Source organism: Dinoponera quadriceps, unplaced genomic scaffold (genome assembly GCF_001313825.1).
Source record: "Dinoponera quadriceps isolate SergipeBrazil2010 unplaced genomic scaffold, ASM131382v1 scaffold498, whole genome shotgun sequence".
Taxonomy (NCBI): domain Eukaryota; kingdom Metazoa; phylum Arthropoda; class Insecta; order Hymenoptera; family Formicidae; genus Dinoponera; species Dinoponera quadriceps.
In genome coordinates, this window is record NW_014554593.1 from 27241 (window position 1) to 43151 (window position 15911).

Below are 15911 nucleotides of genomic sequence, written 5' to 3' on the forward strand. Positions count from 1 at the left end.
CTAGTTTTTGTATTTTTTAGCCTATTCCAATCGTTTCTTTTTTTTATTAATGGCTTTTAAGAGTGGTTTCCTAACCGCTACTCGACCATAATGTCCAGCCTCTGCAAGTTTGCGTTTTACTAGTTATGCTGATGGGGTTAGCTTGATTCAAGTTCATCTGCGAAGTGATTTCTGCAGCGATAAGGCGTCTGTTGCGTTTGCTGGTAATTACCATGTTTCTGTCCTCTGCTAATGTCGTAATCAGAAGCTTTCCAGTACGTTTACTGTTGGTTAAACTATCGCCGTTTTTATATTTCTGGATGGAACAATCAACAGTTCGCCTTGGAATGTTCATTTCAACCGAAATTTTCAGTTAGATTTGCCAATTTAGTGGTGCGCGATAATCAAAGAACGCGCACTTCAAGAGAGAATTCTTTTGATTTCGGTATTGTTCAAATTTTTTTAACAATACTCACACGGACAGCTCGTTATAATAAATGGATGTTTGTTCTTCAAGGTTTGGAAGGAAACTAGATATTCGAGGACAGAAAGTGACAGCTAATCCCATTTCAATTATATAAGAGTAAACAGAGACAACATTCATATCATAAGAAAAAACATTCATATCACAAGAAAAACGTAAACAAAGGTGACAGTCTAAACTCTGGAAACATGCTAATCAGCGTAAGTATATCGACGTGCGAAAAACATCACTTTCAGTTTGATTATTTCCTTTATTATCTGACATTTGACATTTAAAAAGTAAGCAAAGCAATTACATTTATTAAAATTGACGAATTTTTTGACATAAACAATTGGGGTGGGCAAATATTTATGAACGGTAGTGTATATCCAGCCTTTATGCAAATGTTCCAAAACGATATTATGATCGATGTCTAGCTCTTTAGCTATGTAGCAGCTCTAGCTGCTTACATGATGATTTGCCTCAATTTTTTGAAAAATTTCATTGACATTTTCCACAATAGGCCAACTGCAACGATATGCACCTTTGACGTCAATGTTTCTAATTCAAAGTTTCCATTTCAAAATCAGCAAAACCAGTTCGTTACTCTTCGTCTTGTTCAAGCATTCTCTCCATCAATTCAAATTTTTTCTTTGCTTTGTACAGGATTTTTCCCCTTTTTATAATAAAAAAGTAAAATGTGTCGAAAATATTCCCGATTTTCAAATTTGATTGAATGTAATAATATTGTTCAAATTTAAAATGAATTTACTTTAAAATGTTCTATAAAATGGTATCTTTCCAACGATATAAAACCTAATCATAAAATAGCGCCATGTCAAAAATCGACTAGACATCGGCAATTTGTAAAAACTTTTTCCCTAACCAAATATACATATTCAATTTTCAGTAAAATGTGTATTTACTCTGATTTTACACACTATGAACATTGCTGACTAGCATTACTCTGAGGTCAAGATAATCCCAGATAAATTATATTTTCCACTTCTTTATTTGTCTCCTTGATATATATTTTTAGAATTTTTTTATAAGTCTATATTATAATAGGTTGTCCGAAAAATCCGTGCGAATTTCTCGGTAGATGACGTCCCCGTGCATTAAGTTCACCGTCGGATCCAGGAAGTGCGTTATAGGCGCACGTATGAATACTTTTCAGCGTTCAATGGGGCTTAAAGCCGAAAATGTGTCGGAGACGACTCATCGCTCTAAATTTAAGTCCTCTTCTGTGTGAATTTAGTCAGTGCGTCTCGGCAGTAGACAAAGTATTGTTCGACTGTAGGTGAGTTTCCCCCTGTAACTCGCAGGCGTACGGAGAGACGGATATTGCCGTTCCCAAAGGTGATGTTCACTGCAGACCTGTCGAGTTACGCTCGACACTGAATTAATCGGCGATCGTAAGGATTAATTTGTTTGTCGGAGGATCTCCGCTGATTTATCTTACAGTCCTGTGACTAAAAGACCCTGCGGCGCACACGGCTATGAATTCGGAACGATGTTCCGACACCAGGAAAACACTAAGGCACAAAAGGCAAAACTACCCCCCTAAGATGATCGTACAACCCCAAGGAATCCAAAAGAACCCAACAGAACTAAAAATGCACGCGAAGAATACGATTACCGTAGTGCTATGGCAGACGAAAGTGGTATGTCGCGCTCTCTCCTGCGAAACGCTCTCTTATAGTCACCGCGAGTTACGGCGGCGAGAATCCGGCGCGTGAGACTTCCTCGCCTGGCGCGTGGCAGCCCGGGCGCTTTGGTCGTTTCATTGCAGCAAGACTCGATTAATCTGCAACACTTGGCATGATTTGAAAATGGGAGGAAATAACTTGTTTTTTCGATGCATAATGCTTCTTTATTTCCATAAAAGTAGGTATATAAGATTGGTTTTAACTCAGGGTCTTCAAAACAGGTGCGGGAGAAGGGTAACTTATAGGCGTACAGAGATTGATGTCATGCAGGAGAGGGAAGAACTTGTAGGCACAGGAGGCTAATATTACACGAGGGAAGGCGGGTACCGCAAAGTGCGTGGGCTAATGTCACGCGGGAAAGGGAGAACATGTGGGAATATAAAACTGACATCACGCAGGGGAGAGAGCTAACGTTACACGTTGGGACTGACATCATTTTATTACCGGTACCCGACCGTCGGTATCTCTTCCAACGGCCGGATACCACTCTGCATATCCTTCCAGTAACCAACAGCACCTGTTCGTTTCCCACCTGTGTCGGCCTACGTTCACATGCCCACGACGATTCACGTTTCGCGATTGCGGCGATCCGCACTCACCCCCACCCGCATTCACGATGGTCTGCGCTCACTCATTCTCATATAAATAAACGATGTCCCGCGTAGTAAAAACGGTTGATAAACGGTAAAAAAATGGTTGATAGACGATAAATATACGGCAAAGAAACATAAAAAACGGTAAATAAACAGTTGACAAATAGTAAATAAACGGTTGACGAATGGTAAACATGCTTTTGAAAGTATTTATCGTTTTACGTACGTTTTACGACTGTTTATATTATATATTTAAACGTTTTTTAATGTTTCACATATGTTTTACACATCTTTATAATACAGCTTATGAAAAGTCTTATAATTCTATAAGCTTTATAATTCTTTTTATAAATTGGTAACGTCTTTCAGTCGACAGACAGTGTACTTTTTGTCTGGACCTTACGGTTGCTATTTAATCTGCCTACACTGGAGTTTCCCTTTTTGATTATTACGGATCGATGGTCAGCTAAAATGTGTACGTGAGTGTGTATATGTATGTTTCTTATCATAAGGTGCTGCCTACAGCACCAGTTCGCCTTCATTAATTTTTTTACATGGGGAAAAGTCCCGTGGGGAAAATTCATCATGGATATCCGCGGAAATCGGGGAAGCTCCGCAGGTAATGCCGGATTCTTACCGACTAAAAACGCCACGGTTGGCTTTCACTGCAACTTCATGAAGGCGCCCCGGGCAGAGCTTGTAGCATTCTTCCTGGGAACCCTCATCGCATCTGTATTTTTATTGATCGGGGGGATTTTACTTTACCTCCGGTCTTTCCTTTTTGTGACGGGAAGCGGCCCTCCGCCATGCCCCCCTCGTGAGATTGGAGCTCGGGAACTCCGAATCCCCTTGTCTGGAGGCCCGCCAACCAAAAACTCGGTCAGTGGGCCTTAATAGATCTTACGCTCCGGGGAGGATTGTAAAGGGAACAAAGATTCGCCTCCGTAGTCTCCCCAGGGTCCCGTATAGAGACGCCCAGGGGACTGTGTGTGCGGTTTTTTTTCCACTCTGGACCGAAGACCTTTCTCGTCCGGTGGCGAGGACCATGTTTGTCCCCGCCGCCGGTATAGTCATCCGTCCAAGACCGGAGGGTGTCCATGGTCGTAGAGGAGAATGGCAACCTCCTCCGTACGGCTCCCCTCGGTTTGCTTGGCCGGACTATTTACTCTCTCCCTAAAAGGGGGGAGGGTTCAAAGTAGTTTTGGAATAACTTATCGCACACGTCGGACCTCAATCTCTCTGTCTCCTCCCGCGGTTTTATTATATGTGCCGTGGAAGAGAACGCATTCTATCTGAAGGAGGAGGAGGGCAGTTGAATCTTACCCCCTCCATTTTCCACAGGAATTCATCTACTGCGCCCGGGACGGAAATGATTTATCCATCCTGGACCGGGAACCCATCTCGGCTGGGCCTTAGGTTTGGGAAGTCACTGTCCCGATCAGTGCCCCGCCTTAACGGGGGAGTGCGGCGCCTCCTCCTGGAGGCGGACAATCCATTCCTTCGGCGAGGCGTTATCCTCTCCTTTTCTTGTTGGCAGAGAGGGGAGACCCCCAGTCTTCTCTTTCTTCTTCTAGGTGGGTCCCCTCCCCCTCCCTCCCACTCTGTTTTCCTCGGTCAGGTAGAGGCTTGATCTCCTCCTTCCTGTACCTCTCGGCCTCCTCCTTCAGCGTTATAACTTCCTCACGAAAGGAGAAGACTGCCATCTAGTTCCTCTCGCTCACGCATTGCGCGAACTAAGCTCACGAGCAATAGATCCCCTCCACCTCTGCGACCAGGGTTGCGCATTCCGCTGCCCACGTTGGGAAAAATTCCAGTTTATATTTCAGAGTCCCAGTCGGCCGCGTAGTTATGGCAAGCTACCGTGCACTCCTTCCTGATTAACACAGATAGTCACCAAAGCAACCGTGCCCGGTTAATATCTGCGTTAATCTATAGGTCAGCCCGCCGTAGCCTTTGTCTAGCTATTCTTTCAGACAGGCCCAATGGCGTCGATGGTCCGACGGCCCGGAGTTTACAGGTCATCCAACTGAAGCTTTCAGCGCAGGACGATCCGCTGCCGAATCAGCTTTCTCACGACAGCCCTCGCGGTGAGGTTTCCTTCTTCATTTCCACGAAGTTCCCTAATGCGCTTATATCTTCCGGTGCATTTGTGCGAGGAGCTCCGCGGGCACTATACCCGCAAGAAACGTAGCAGCCGCTTAAGTCACGATCTGTGGTTCCCTGGCGAGGCAGATGGCCATCTAGCGCTGCGATTGTTGATTGTCTTGATACGCCGGTCGGCCATCGCTTCACCGACCCGAACAGAGGCCCTATAAAAGATTATGGAATGGACCGTGTGCACATAGAGTCGCCGCACTCTCGTATTCGGACCGTCGAGATTGAGCGGAAAGTTACCTAATGCGTTGGCCGTCCCGTTCATCCTGTGAATTACGGCCTCAAAATGAAGTTTAAACCTCCAGATGCCATCCAAGATGAGGCCCAGGTATTTCATGATGGATCCCATCGCAATGTTCACTTCCATCTGCGGCGATCCGCACGCGCTCGTCCGCTATGTTTGCGACCGCGTTTACGGTGGTCCGTTTTTGCCTCCTCCTGCGTAAGTTAATGGAATCTCACATGATTAAAATGCCTGAAAACGGCTATCAAACGATAACTAAAAAGCAAAAAACGGTGAATAATCAACTCACGAACAGGAAAAACGGTAAATGAACGGCTAATAAACGATAAAATAATGTTAACTAAAATAAAAAAAGGTAAATAACGGTAAATAAATAGTAAAAAAATTGGACAAACGGTAACCACGTTTTTGAGCGTTCTGCGAACGCTTATAATAAGTTTTTGAGTTTCCAACATTTTGCATATGAACGTTTATAATATAACTTATAAAACATTTTATATATTATGAAACATGTTATTAAACATTTATGAAACATCTTATATAAGATGTTACTAGTTTAACGGCTTTTCGCTTTATACTGGGTCCGTCACCAAATCCGAACAAATTTAAATTTGAATTTCCCGCCTCATTTGACTTCGGCGGTAGGTCGTTGTTGACGTTCAGGCAAGTCAGATGTTTGTAGTAAGCGCGTATAACCTCAAAATATCGGAGTAGATAAAATCGAGTGCGAAGTATAACCAAAGATCGACGATAATCGAAAGGCTTCGCGCTGGATGTTCGCAGACCAAAATTATTTGATGTTTCGGGTATCCGAGATCGATCGTATATGATGTTGCGGCTAAATATTTGCTTTCAGAGACTTCCAAAAAAGGTTCTACCAACCCGACGAGAAAGAGACATTCGAAAGAAAAGTCGGTATAAACTCTAGCAATTATCGAAAGGACTCGAGAGCTCATCTCAGAGGACGCAGGGCTGTCTCTGACGAAATTGGCAAGAATATTCGGTATGAGTGACACTATAATGCGTCGTATTGCTGAAGAAAACCTACACTTCAAGTCCTATGTAAAAGTTCAACAAATGTTCTCCGAGGCTGCCAAGATGAATGTAGACATATTATGTTCCAAGGATTTCTGGCCACCGAACTGTCCAGATATAAATCCGTTAGATTACTATGTGTGGAGCGTCATTGAATGAGTGACCAACAAGTCAAGACATCCCAACGTGACATCTCTCCAGGCTGCTATCGAGACGGCATTCGCTAATATAGACAAGGACGCGTTGCGGAGAGCATGCCAGCGCTTCAGGACGAGAATCGAAGCAGTCATTGAAGCAAAAGGGATTTGTATGATATAAATTTACTCTATAAGGATACTACTTGTGGTATACAAAATTTTTCTGTAATTTTTATATCTTCACAAATAGAATTTTATTTAAACAAATTGTTCATTTTGTTCGGATTTTGATGGCGGACACTGTATTAAGGATATACAAAAGTTTCCGCCGCCACCGGTACACGTCGCTATAGTCGTCTAATCGACCGGCTACCTGTGCGATTATTTCATTCGTGAAGCCAAGTATGGCGGTCGATAAAGTTCATGTGCCCCACTGTTAGTTATTCATGTTTAATTGAGGAAAAAGTGCAAATGAATCATATGGTTCAACATATCAAGTGTATGGCGATATGGTTGTTGGTGAGCAAACCTGTCGAGAATGGTTTGCTAGGTTTGCCAGGTTTAAGAAAGTTGATCGAAGCTCAGAAGACAAACCAGGCGTTAGTAGACCAAAGGAATTCGCAGACAAGGAATTGGAATCGCTATTGCAAGAGGATGCCACACAATCGACCACGCAACTGGCAAAATGTTTAAAAGTGGATCATTCGACGGTGGTATGACGTCTACAGGCTTTAGAGAAAATCCAGAAGATTGGTAAATGGATTTCGCACACTTCAACGGAGCGTAATATTGGTCAACGATTGGGCATATGTATATCGTTGCTGCAACGGTTTTAACAGAAGAATTTCTTGTGGGAAGTGGTAACCAGCGATGAGAAATGGATCTATTGTGACAGTCCAGTACGTAAGCGCTCCTGTGTCAACCCAGGCTAGCCATCAACATCCTCTGCAAAATTCTGTAGGATATTCACGGGAAAAAGTGCTGTTGTGTGTGTGGTGGGATATGTATGGAGTGTTGTATTTCGAATTGTTGAAACCGGGGAAACAATCACTGCACAATGGTACAACACTCAGTTGACGAAACTCAACGCCGAAATTGAGCGAAAACGCCGATGGACTGGTAAAAGACGCCGCCCAATTATCCTGTTACACAACAATGCCAGACCTCATATCGGTGCAACAATAAAATTAACTTTTGAACACATAAAGTGGGAGTTTTTTCCACACCCGGCTTACTCCCCAGACTTAGCACTCCCCGATTTTCATTTGTTCTGCTCTATGCAACATTTTCTATCCCAACAATGGTTCACCACAGTTGTAGATGTTGAAAAATTTATCGATACGTTTTTTAAGTCAAAACCCGAGTTTTTTTATTACAGAAGCAAAAAGTCGTTGATGTTAACGGGCAATATTTCATTGAATAAATGTGTTCTAGTTTACGAGTTACTACTCGTTACTATCTTCTTTCTCCTTCAAACGGCGGAAACTTTTGTATACCCCTTATATGTGTTTTATGTATACATGGAAAGGAAATGAAAACTTGGTATTTTATACTCCTCAATACAATAAAGTAATCTCAATTATATTAAAGTATATTTCCTGCAATATCAATTTTCATTTGTTTACAGCTTTATACATAATATCAAAACATGCCAACATCTCATAATGGATAATCGACTCACCATCCCCTGGTAATCTGCCCTCACGCGCGATGATTTGCACTCGATCGCCCGTGTCTGCGTTTGTGATACTTGCTTCCATCCGTGTTCGCGGTGGTCTATGCTCGCCCCTTCCCGCGCAAATTAACAGGTAATAAACGGGGCTCCGCACTGTAAAACAGCTACCAAATGATAAAAACGGCTCTCAAACTTCAAGGAAACAGTAAAAAAAGTGAAAAACGATTTTAAAAAACGATAAATGGCTGGCAAACGGTAAAAACGGTAAAAAAACGTCTAACAAACGATGAAAAACACTAAATAAACGTCTGACAAATGACTGATAAACGATAAGAAGCGATAAATAAACGTTTGTCGAGCGGTAACCAGTTTTAAGTGTTTTTTAACGTTTTATGAACGTTTTATGAACGTTAATGATAACTTATGAAACGTCTCGCATATGTTTATATAATATAATTCTGCTTATAAATTAGTAACGTCTCTTCTTTTTTGTTTAGTAAACGGCGTACTTGTTTGGACCTACGGTTAATATGTTAGCTAACAAGTTGGAGTACACTTTTTCTTGATTATGCGGTTCCTAGCGAGGGTTCCTAGAAAGGTTTCCAAGAGTTTCTACCGTTTTAATCAACGGATACGTTTGGCGGAGCATCATTAAAATCCCGAAAGTCTGTTTGCGGGCACGTATCATTGAATATATATTGTTACGTTGTGACGATGCAAAATTTTGCTCGTTACTCAGGTCTGTGGCCTGGTCGAGGAGGAGCCGGAAACTCGCGCTTCCTCGATCGAATAAATTGATTTTTGTTTCGAGCGCCGTTTTGCGCACAAGACGCGACCCGCGGCGAGTATATATCTTTTTTTTAAATGTAAGATCACCCCCCCCCCCAAATAAGCCAGAAAACCGGACCAAAAAAAACGGAAAAGAATCGGGAGGCCCCGAGGGCGAAAGAGGGCGAGGATGCTGAAGGGGCGGCTAAAGCGACACGTGGAAGGACGGGGAGATCTTCGCTCAGACGGACGGTTGGTGACAAATAGCGGGATAGCCACCTTACGCTAAGAAAGGCGCAAGGCCCCGCGACCCGGTCGCAGAGCAGGCAGGAGAGGATCCCGCGGAAAGCGCGCCCGGAAGCTTGTGAACTGCGCCCAATAGTTGCTGAAAGTCGTCCCGGGGAGAAAACAAAAGCAAGCGTCGAAGTAACGACACCAGACGTGAGGCTCCCGTGAGCACTCTTGACACGCGTGATCTAGCTAGGAGAACCAATCGGATGCCGCACCGATCGGCGTGACAGATCCTTGCGACGGCTGCCTCCTGTGCTGAGTGAAGAGCCCCGCTCGTCACTGTGCGGCCCGACGGCGAGAAAGCGAGATGTTCCAGCGCGATAACGAACGAGCGAAGTTGCTGTACTAGAGGGACGAAATCCCGAGGAAGAGATGCGAGCTTCTGGTGGCGAGTGGGTGAGCGAAAGCTATGTACAGCCGCGAGTTAAAATAAATAAAGTTGCGGAAGGATTCCGAGTCGGTTGCCGTTGCTTCTCGGCGGCATAGGCGCGATAAGGGGACCGGGAATTCGAACTCTTTAGAGGTCCATGGTGCCCGGACGGTGGGTCGCACGGACTTACGAGATTTGGAGGCCACGTCACTGGGCGACAAAAGCCGTGCTCGAGAGAATCTCGAGCGTAGGGATCCCGGAGATTCGGGCGCGAGACTCGGTTGCCTTCTCCATTCGCCGGTCGCACAGTCATCGTAAAGTAAATGTCGAGAACGCATATATCGGAGCAAGCGCGACATTATTGAGTAGAAAAATTGCTTTTAGAAAACTGCTTTAGGCGAGCGAGTTAAGTCGGAAAATACAAGATCGGCCAGAAGCAGTAACTATTGTCGGGAAAGACTAGGCTGGCGCCCAACGGAAAATACGACGAGATTCGCGTAACGACGCCGGGCAAGAGAGCGTTTCGGTTAAACGACACGCGTTATTACAGCTGCCGTCAAGTGGCTCAGATCCGCCGTAAACAACAGCTCGCGGAACATCACAGGCGAGATATCACTCTCTTTTGATCTCGTTACGAAATATCCCGTGGTATTGAATTTAGTCGTCTGTACGTGAAGAACTCAGGCGAATTAACGAGTTGCTATTCCTATGCCACATTCATCATAATTTATTATTTGTAGAATTGAGTAATTGCCTGCCATTGGAAATAAATCGAATTAAAGTATTGTTATCTAAATGTTAAGCGGGTCTCTAATTTATTATCTCTCCCGGCGCTTCTCCGACATGTCCGCGGTATCGAGAAAGAACGTGTAAGAACCACAACGCTCTACCACGCGGAACAGCAAGGGATTTGACTCGCTCTTAGAAAAATAAAAACTGAGCTAACTAGGGAAGGCCGCTGCCGCACGAAGGCGGGAGCGAAGAAGTCCTGCAACCGACGTGGACAAAATTGCGGTGACAACGTACACGAAACTTTACACATCAATTGGCATACGAGGGGGGACCCAAAAAAACCGGATTTTTTTTATAAAAACTTTATTTATTAACTTTTTTACAAAATTCCTTCAGTCACCTTTAAAGTACTCTCCATTAGATGCGATGCACTTGTCAAGTCTTTTTTCCCACTGTTTGAAGCATCTCTGGAACTCTTCAACTTTGATATCGTACAGTGCCCTTTGCGAAGCTGTTTTTACCGCCTCCACATCATCAAAACGCTTCCCTTTTCACCAAAGTTATTACAGATGATGAGAGTTGGTGTTACAGGTATGACCCAGAAACTAAGCAAGCGTCAAGCCAGTAGAAGACTCCCAACTCTCCCAGCACCATCTATAGGGAAATTCCGGTTTCATATTTATACACTTGGTAAACGTTTACTAACGGTTGACTCATTGACATTTAGTGTTTCCGACAACTCTTTGAGTGTCTGACATGAATCTTTTTCCAGTAATACTTCCAATTCTCCATCTTCAAACTTTTTCGGCTGACTAGGGCGTTCTTTGTCATTCACGTCAAAATCGCTGTCTTCGAATCATCTAAACCAATCTCTGCAAATTGTTTCAGGTAGAGCATGCTCCTCATAAGCTTCCACTAACAAACGATGACTTTCGACAGCAAATTTCTTGAGATGAAAGCAGAAAAATAATGTTTCTCACAAATGTTCTTTTTTTGGTACGAAACCCGACATCTTCAATACAATATATTAGGCGAACAACTTTGCTCAAGCCCTTTCCCTATAGATGGCTTTAGTGGAACTTAGTGGTCAAAGTAAATAGATCATATACGTCATACAATCAACTACAGCATCTGTCAACATAACCTAATAGTTACATTAGTCGATTTGTATCTGTACCATAAAGTTATCGTCGATTGAAGATGTCAGTTTACGAGCCGAATTCTCGTCATTTGCGGGAGGTTTTACTTTTCTGCTTCAATATGAAGAAATCTGCGGCTGAGGCTTATCAAATGCTCTCAAATACCTATGGTGAGATCGCTATTAGTGAAAGAACGTGTCGTGAGTGGTTTCAACGCTTCACGAACGGTGATTTTCACGTCGAAAACCGGCATAGCGGTGGAAGAGGAAAGATTTTTGAAGATGCTGAATTGGAGGCATTACTTGATGAAGACTCGTGTCAAACTCAGAAAGAACTGGCACAATCATTGGAAGTGACTCAACAAGCCATTTCGAAGCGCCTCAAAGTCATGGGAATGATTCAAAAGCAAGGGTATTGGGTGCCGTACGAGTTGAAGCCAAGAGATGTTGAACGGCGTTTGTTTGCTTGTGAACAGCTGCTTGAAAGGCAAAGACGAAAAGGATTTCTGCATCGCATTGTGACTGGAGATGAAAAATGGGTTCATTACAATAACCCCAAGCGCAGAAAATCATGGGGAGTTCCCGGCCATGCTTCCACATCGACGGCCAAACCGAACATTCATGGCTCCAAGGTAATGCTCTGTATTTGGTGGGATCAGCTCGGCGTAGTGTATTACGAGCTATTAAAACCAACTGAAACAATCACAGGCGATCGGTATCGAACTCAATTGATGCGTTTGAGCCGAGCATTGAAAGACAAGCGGCCGCACTACGCCGAGAGACACGAGAAAGTGATTTTGCAGCATGACAATGCTCGACCCCATGTTGCAAAAGTGGTCAAGACATACTTGGAAACGTTGAAATGGGAAGTCCTACCCCACCCGCCGTACTCTCCAGACGTTGCACCTTCGGATTATCACTTGTTCCGATCAATGGCACACGGCCTGGCTGACCAACACTTCCAGTCTTATGAAGAAGTCGGAAAATGGATAGATTCGTGGATTACCTCAAAAGATGACCAGTTTTTTCGACGCGGGATTCGTGCATTGCCCAAAAGATGGGAGAAAGTAGTGGCCAGTGATGGACAATACTTTGAGTCATAACTTTATCTCCATTTTTTTTTACAATAAAGCCTCAAGTTTAAAAAAATAACGGCGAGAACAAAGTTGTACACCTAATAGAATTGTGTTTTTTGCACTATGATTTAATGTCACGCACTGATTATTAATGCCTATTGATAGTACTTTTATATACATCAACAGTACTTTTCGGTCATGTTGCAATAGCTCAACTACTGAACCCTATTAATTAACATCGAGAATTAGTTCACGCACCTAACAGTTTTACTCGATTTAAGCAGTTCAAAATGTATCACTTCCTTGATGTTCTATCAAATGCACTAAAGATCTTTTCTGACATGAATATTGGGTTTCACGGTCGATGTCGAAGGCTCACCCGGATTCGCATATGATTTTCGTCTTTTTCGTCGTTTTGGTTGTCGTAATATACTCACTTTTATCTCCCGTCACTATTTTGTACAGGAAGTTCTTCCTTTTAAACCGAGAAAACAAAAACTGATCCGTATCGTAACGTCTCGCTTTGATGTCCACGGAAAGCAATTGCAGAACCCAATATCCCTCTTTTTGAATTTTTCCCAGCTTTCGCAGCCGGACTGAAATGGTTGGCTAGATTATTTGTCATTTTGAAGCAAGTTCAAATTCGGGCTGGCATGGGTTTTCTGCCAATAACTGCTCCAAATCGTCATCTTCAAAATTCTTTGGTTATCCAGGACGTCCGCCGTCTTCGAGATTAAAATTTCCATCCCGGAAATTATGGAGCCATTTTTGCACGTATTATAAGATATAACATTCTCTCTTAACACTAGGTTTACGGGACCCGTCATTTTGACGGATTTCGGACTCCATGAGCAAAATTACTAAAACCTTTAATTTTTTCCAATTTATGCTAACAATTATTAGTGTAATGAGACGAATATATACCCAAATTTATTTCGCCCTCAGCCCTGTAATTTCAGAATGCTGTATGATGTACGAGGTCTGTTCATAAAGTATCGCGAATTTTGAATTTCCGCGGGTTACGTATATTCGATTTTCGATTTTTTTGTAGCGTTATGTTGGTACTTATGTCCCTCACTTATGCCGACAAGTTCGGCCATTTTGAATATTCAGTTTATCTTTGACAGCTGTTTTGCTTGGACGTGTTTTGGCTCGTCTTCGATTTTTGCCTATTCCAAAAAAAGGATCAAAGAATTTGTATCAAATTTTGTGTTAAAAACAAAATTAAGTGCGCGGACGCATTCCGAATGTTGACTGTGGCATATGGTGAAGCTACCTTGGACCGAAGCAACGTTTATCGGTGGTACAAAATGTTCTCAGAGGGCCGAGAAGATGTGAACGACGAAGAGCGTGCCGGACGCCCGAGCACGTCACAGACGAAAACATTGATGAAATGAAGAAAATAGTATTGGCCAATCGTCGAATCACCATTAGAAAAGTTGCTGACGACTTAAACATATCGATTGGCTCGTGCCATTCGATTTTTACTAATGATTTGGGCATGAGACAGGTCGCCGCGAAATTCGTACCAAAATTGCTCAATTTCGACCAAAAACAGCATCGCATTAATATTGCTGGGAAGCTGTTGGACTCTGTCCGCGACGACCTAAATTTGCTCCAGAGGGTCATAACTGATGACGAATCATGGGTTTATGGTTATGACGTGGAAACCAAAGCTCTATCATCCCAATGGAAGCTGCCGCACGAGCCAAGACCGAAAAAAACGCGCCAAGTTCGGTCGAATGTGAAGGTTTTGCTTACAGTTTTTCTCGATTGTAGGGACGTGGTGCATCATGAGTTTTTGCCACAGAGTAGAACGGTCAATAAGGAATATTACCTGCAAGTTATGCGCAATTTGCGCGAAGCAATCCGCCAGAAACGCCCGGATTTGTGGAAGAACAAAAATTGGCTTTTGCACCATGATAACGCCCCTGCTCACANAAAAATAACACACTAATGATGCCGCAGCCACCGTATTACCCAGACCTGGCCCCCTGTAACTTTTTCTTGTTCCCGAAACTGAAGAGGCACATGAAAGGACGACGCTACGCTACGATTGAGGAGATAAAGACGGCATCGAAGGAGGAGCTGAACAAGGTTACAAAAAATGATTTTTTGAAGTGCTTCGAGGATTAGAAAAAACGTTGGCACAAGTGTATAATATCTGATAGGGATTACTTTGAAGGAGACAAAATAGATGTTCATGAATAAATAAATAATTTTTGAAAAAACACAAAATTCGCGATACTTTTTGAACAGACCTCGTATAAACTGAATTAAATAAACATTCGTAAGACGTTTCATAAACTGTTTTATAAACGTTCGTAAAATCTTAAAAAACGCTCAAAAACAGAATTATTGTTTGATAACCATTTATGTATCGTTTGTTAATTGTTTTTTTGCCGTTTCTTACCGTTTCTATGCCGTTCATTTACCGTTTGTCAGCCGGTTATTTATAGTTTGTTAACCGTTTATAAACCGTTTTTCAGCCGTTTTTTACTGTTTGTCAGCTGTTTTTTCCGTGCGGAACTTTGATTGTTTGCGCAGGTGGGGACGAGGACCGTCGCGAACGCGGATGAGAGCGAGCACGAATTGTTACGAACGTGAACCGTTGTGGGCAAGCGAACGCGGATCGACGTAGATAGGTGGGGGGGGNCAGGTTCTGTGGGCTGCTGAAATAGTGAGGAGAAAAATATCGACCTCTAAAGGAATACCGATCGCCGGAAAAGGTACGCTTGGTAATACAATGATATTAGTTCCTGCGTGTGACATTAGCCCCTGCGCCCTGCGGTACCCCCCTCCCTCGTATGATGTCAGCTCCTGCGTCCTGCGGTATTTTTCTCCCCGCACGTGACGTCAGCCCTCGTACCCAGCGGAACTCCCTCCCTAGCGTAATATTACCTCTCGCGTCTAAGTTTTCTCCCTCCCCGTACTTTCCTCGGATTAGAACTGGATTAGCCTCTGGATTAGAATTTGTCTCATATACCTATTTATAAAAGCAAGAATGTGACATAAACTTGAAGAAAGATACGGAAAAGATGCCGATAAACGAACGCATATATCAGAAGTCGTTTGCCAGATTTCTTTCAGGTGAAATGGATATCGACGATGATTCTCGCTGTTTTTGATCTGACTACGAATATTGACTAAATAAAGGCTTCAATTGATTTCGATTTGCAAATTACAACTTAGGAAACAACAATGTTAAAAATTGACAAATCAACTGTTTCGGAACATTTAAGTAAATTTGGAATGGTAAAGCAGCTCGATGTTTGGGTGCCGCACTATTTGACTGAAAAAAATCTGAAAAAAAATCTCATGGATCGCATTTTCATTTGTGACTCGCTGTACGAATTAAACGAAAACGATCCATTCTTAAAACGAATTGTGACAGGCGAAAAGAAGTGGATAACTTACAACAACGTCTAGCAGAAAAATTTGTGGGGCAAGCGAAGTGAATCGCCATGAATCATTTCGAAACCCGATTTGCATCCGAAGAAGGTCATGCTCTGCATCTGGTGGAATTGAAAGGGAATCGTATATTATG

General features: G+C 43.1%; 1 long non-coding RNA gene across 1 annotated transcript; it reads right to left on the bottom strand.

The window, feature by feature from the left end:
- Nucleotides 1–1511: 1511 nt before the first annotated feature.
- LOC106752254 lies at nt 1512–10552 on the bottom strand. Its single transcript, XR_001375135.1, has 3 exons — nt 7996–10552; nt 5139–5336; nt 1512–5053 (listed from the first exon to the last, which is right to left on the bottom strand). It is a non-coding gene; the product is annotated as an uncharacterized LOC106752254 (long non-coding RNA).
- Between the last annotated feature and the right edge of the window lie 5359 nt (nt 10553–15911).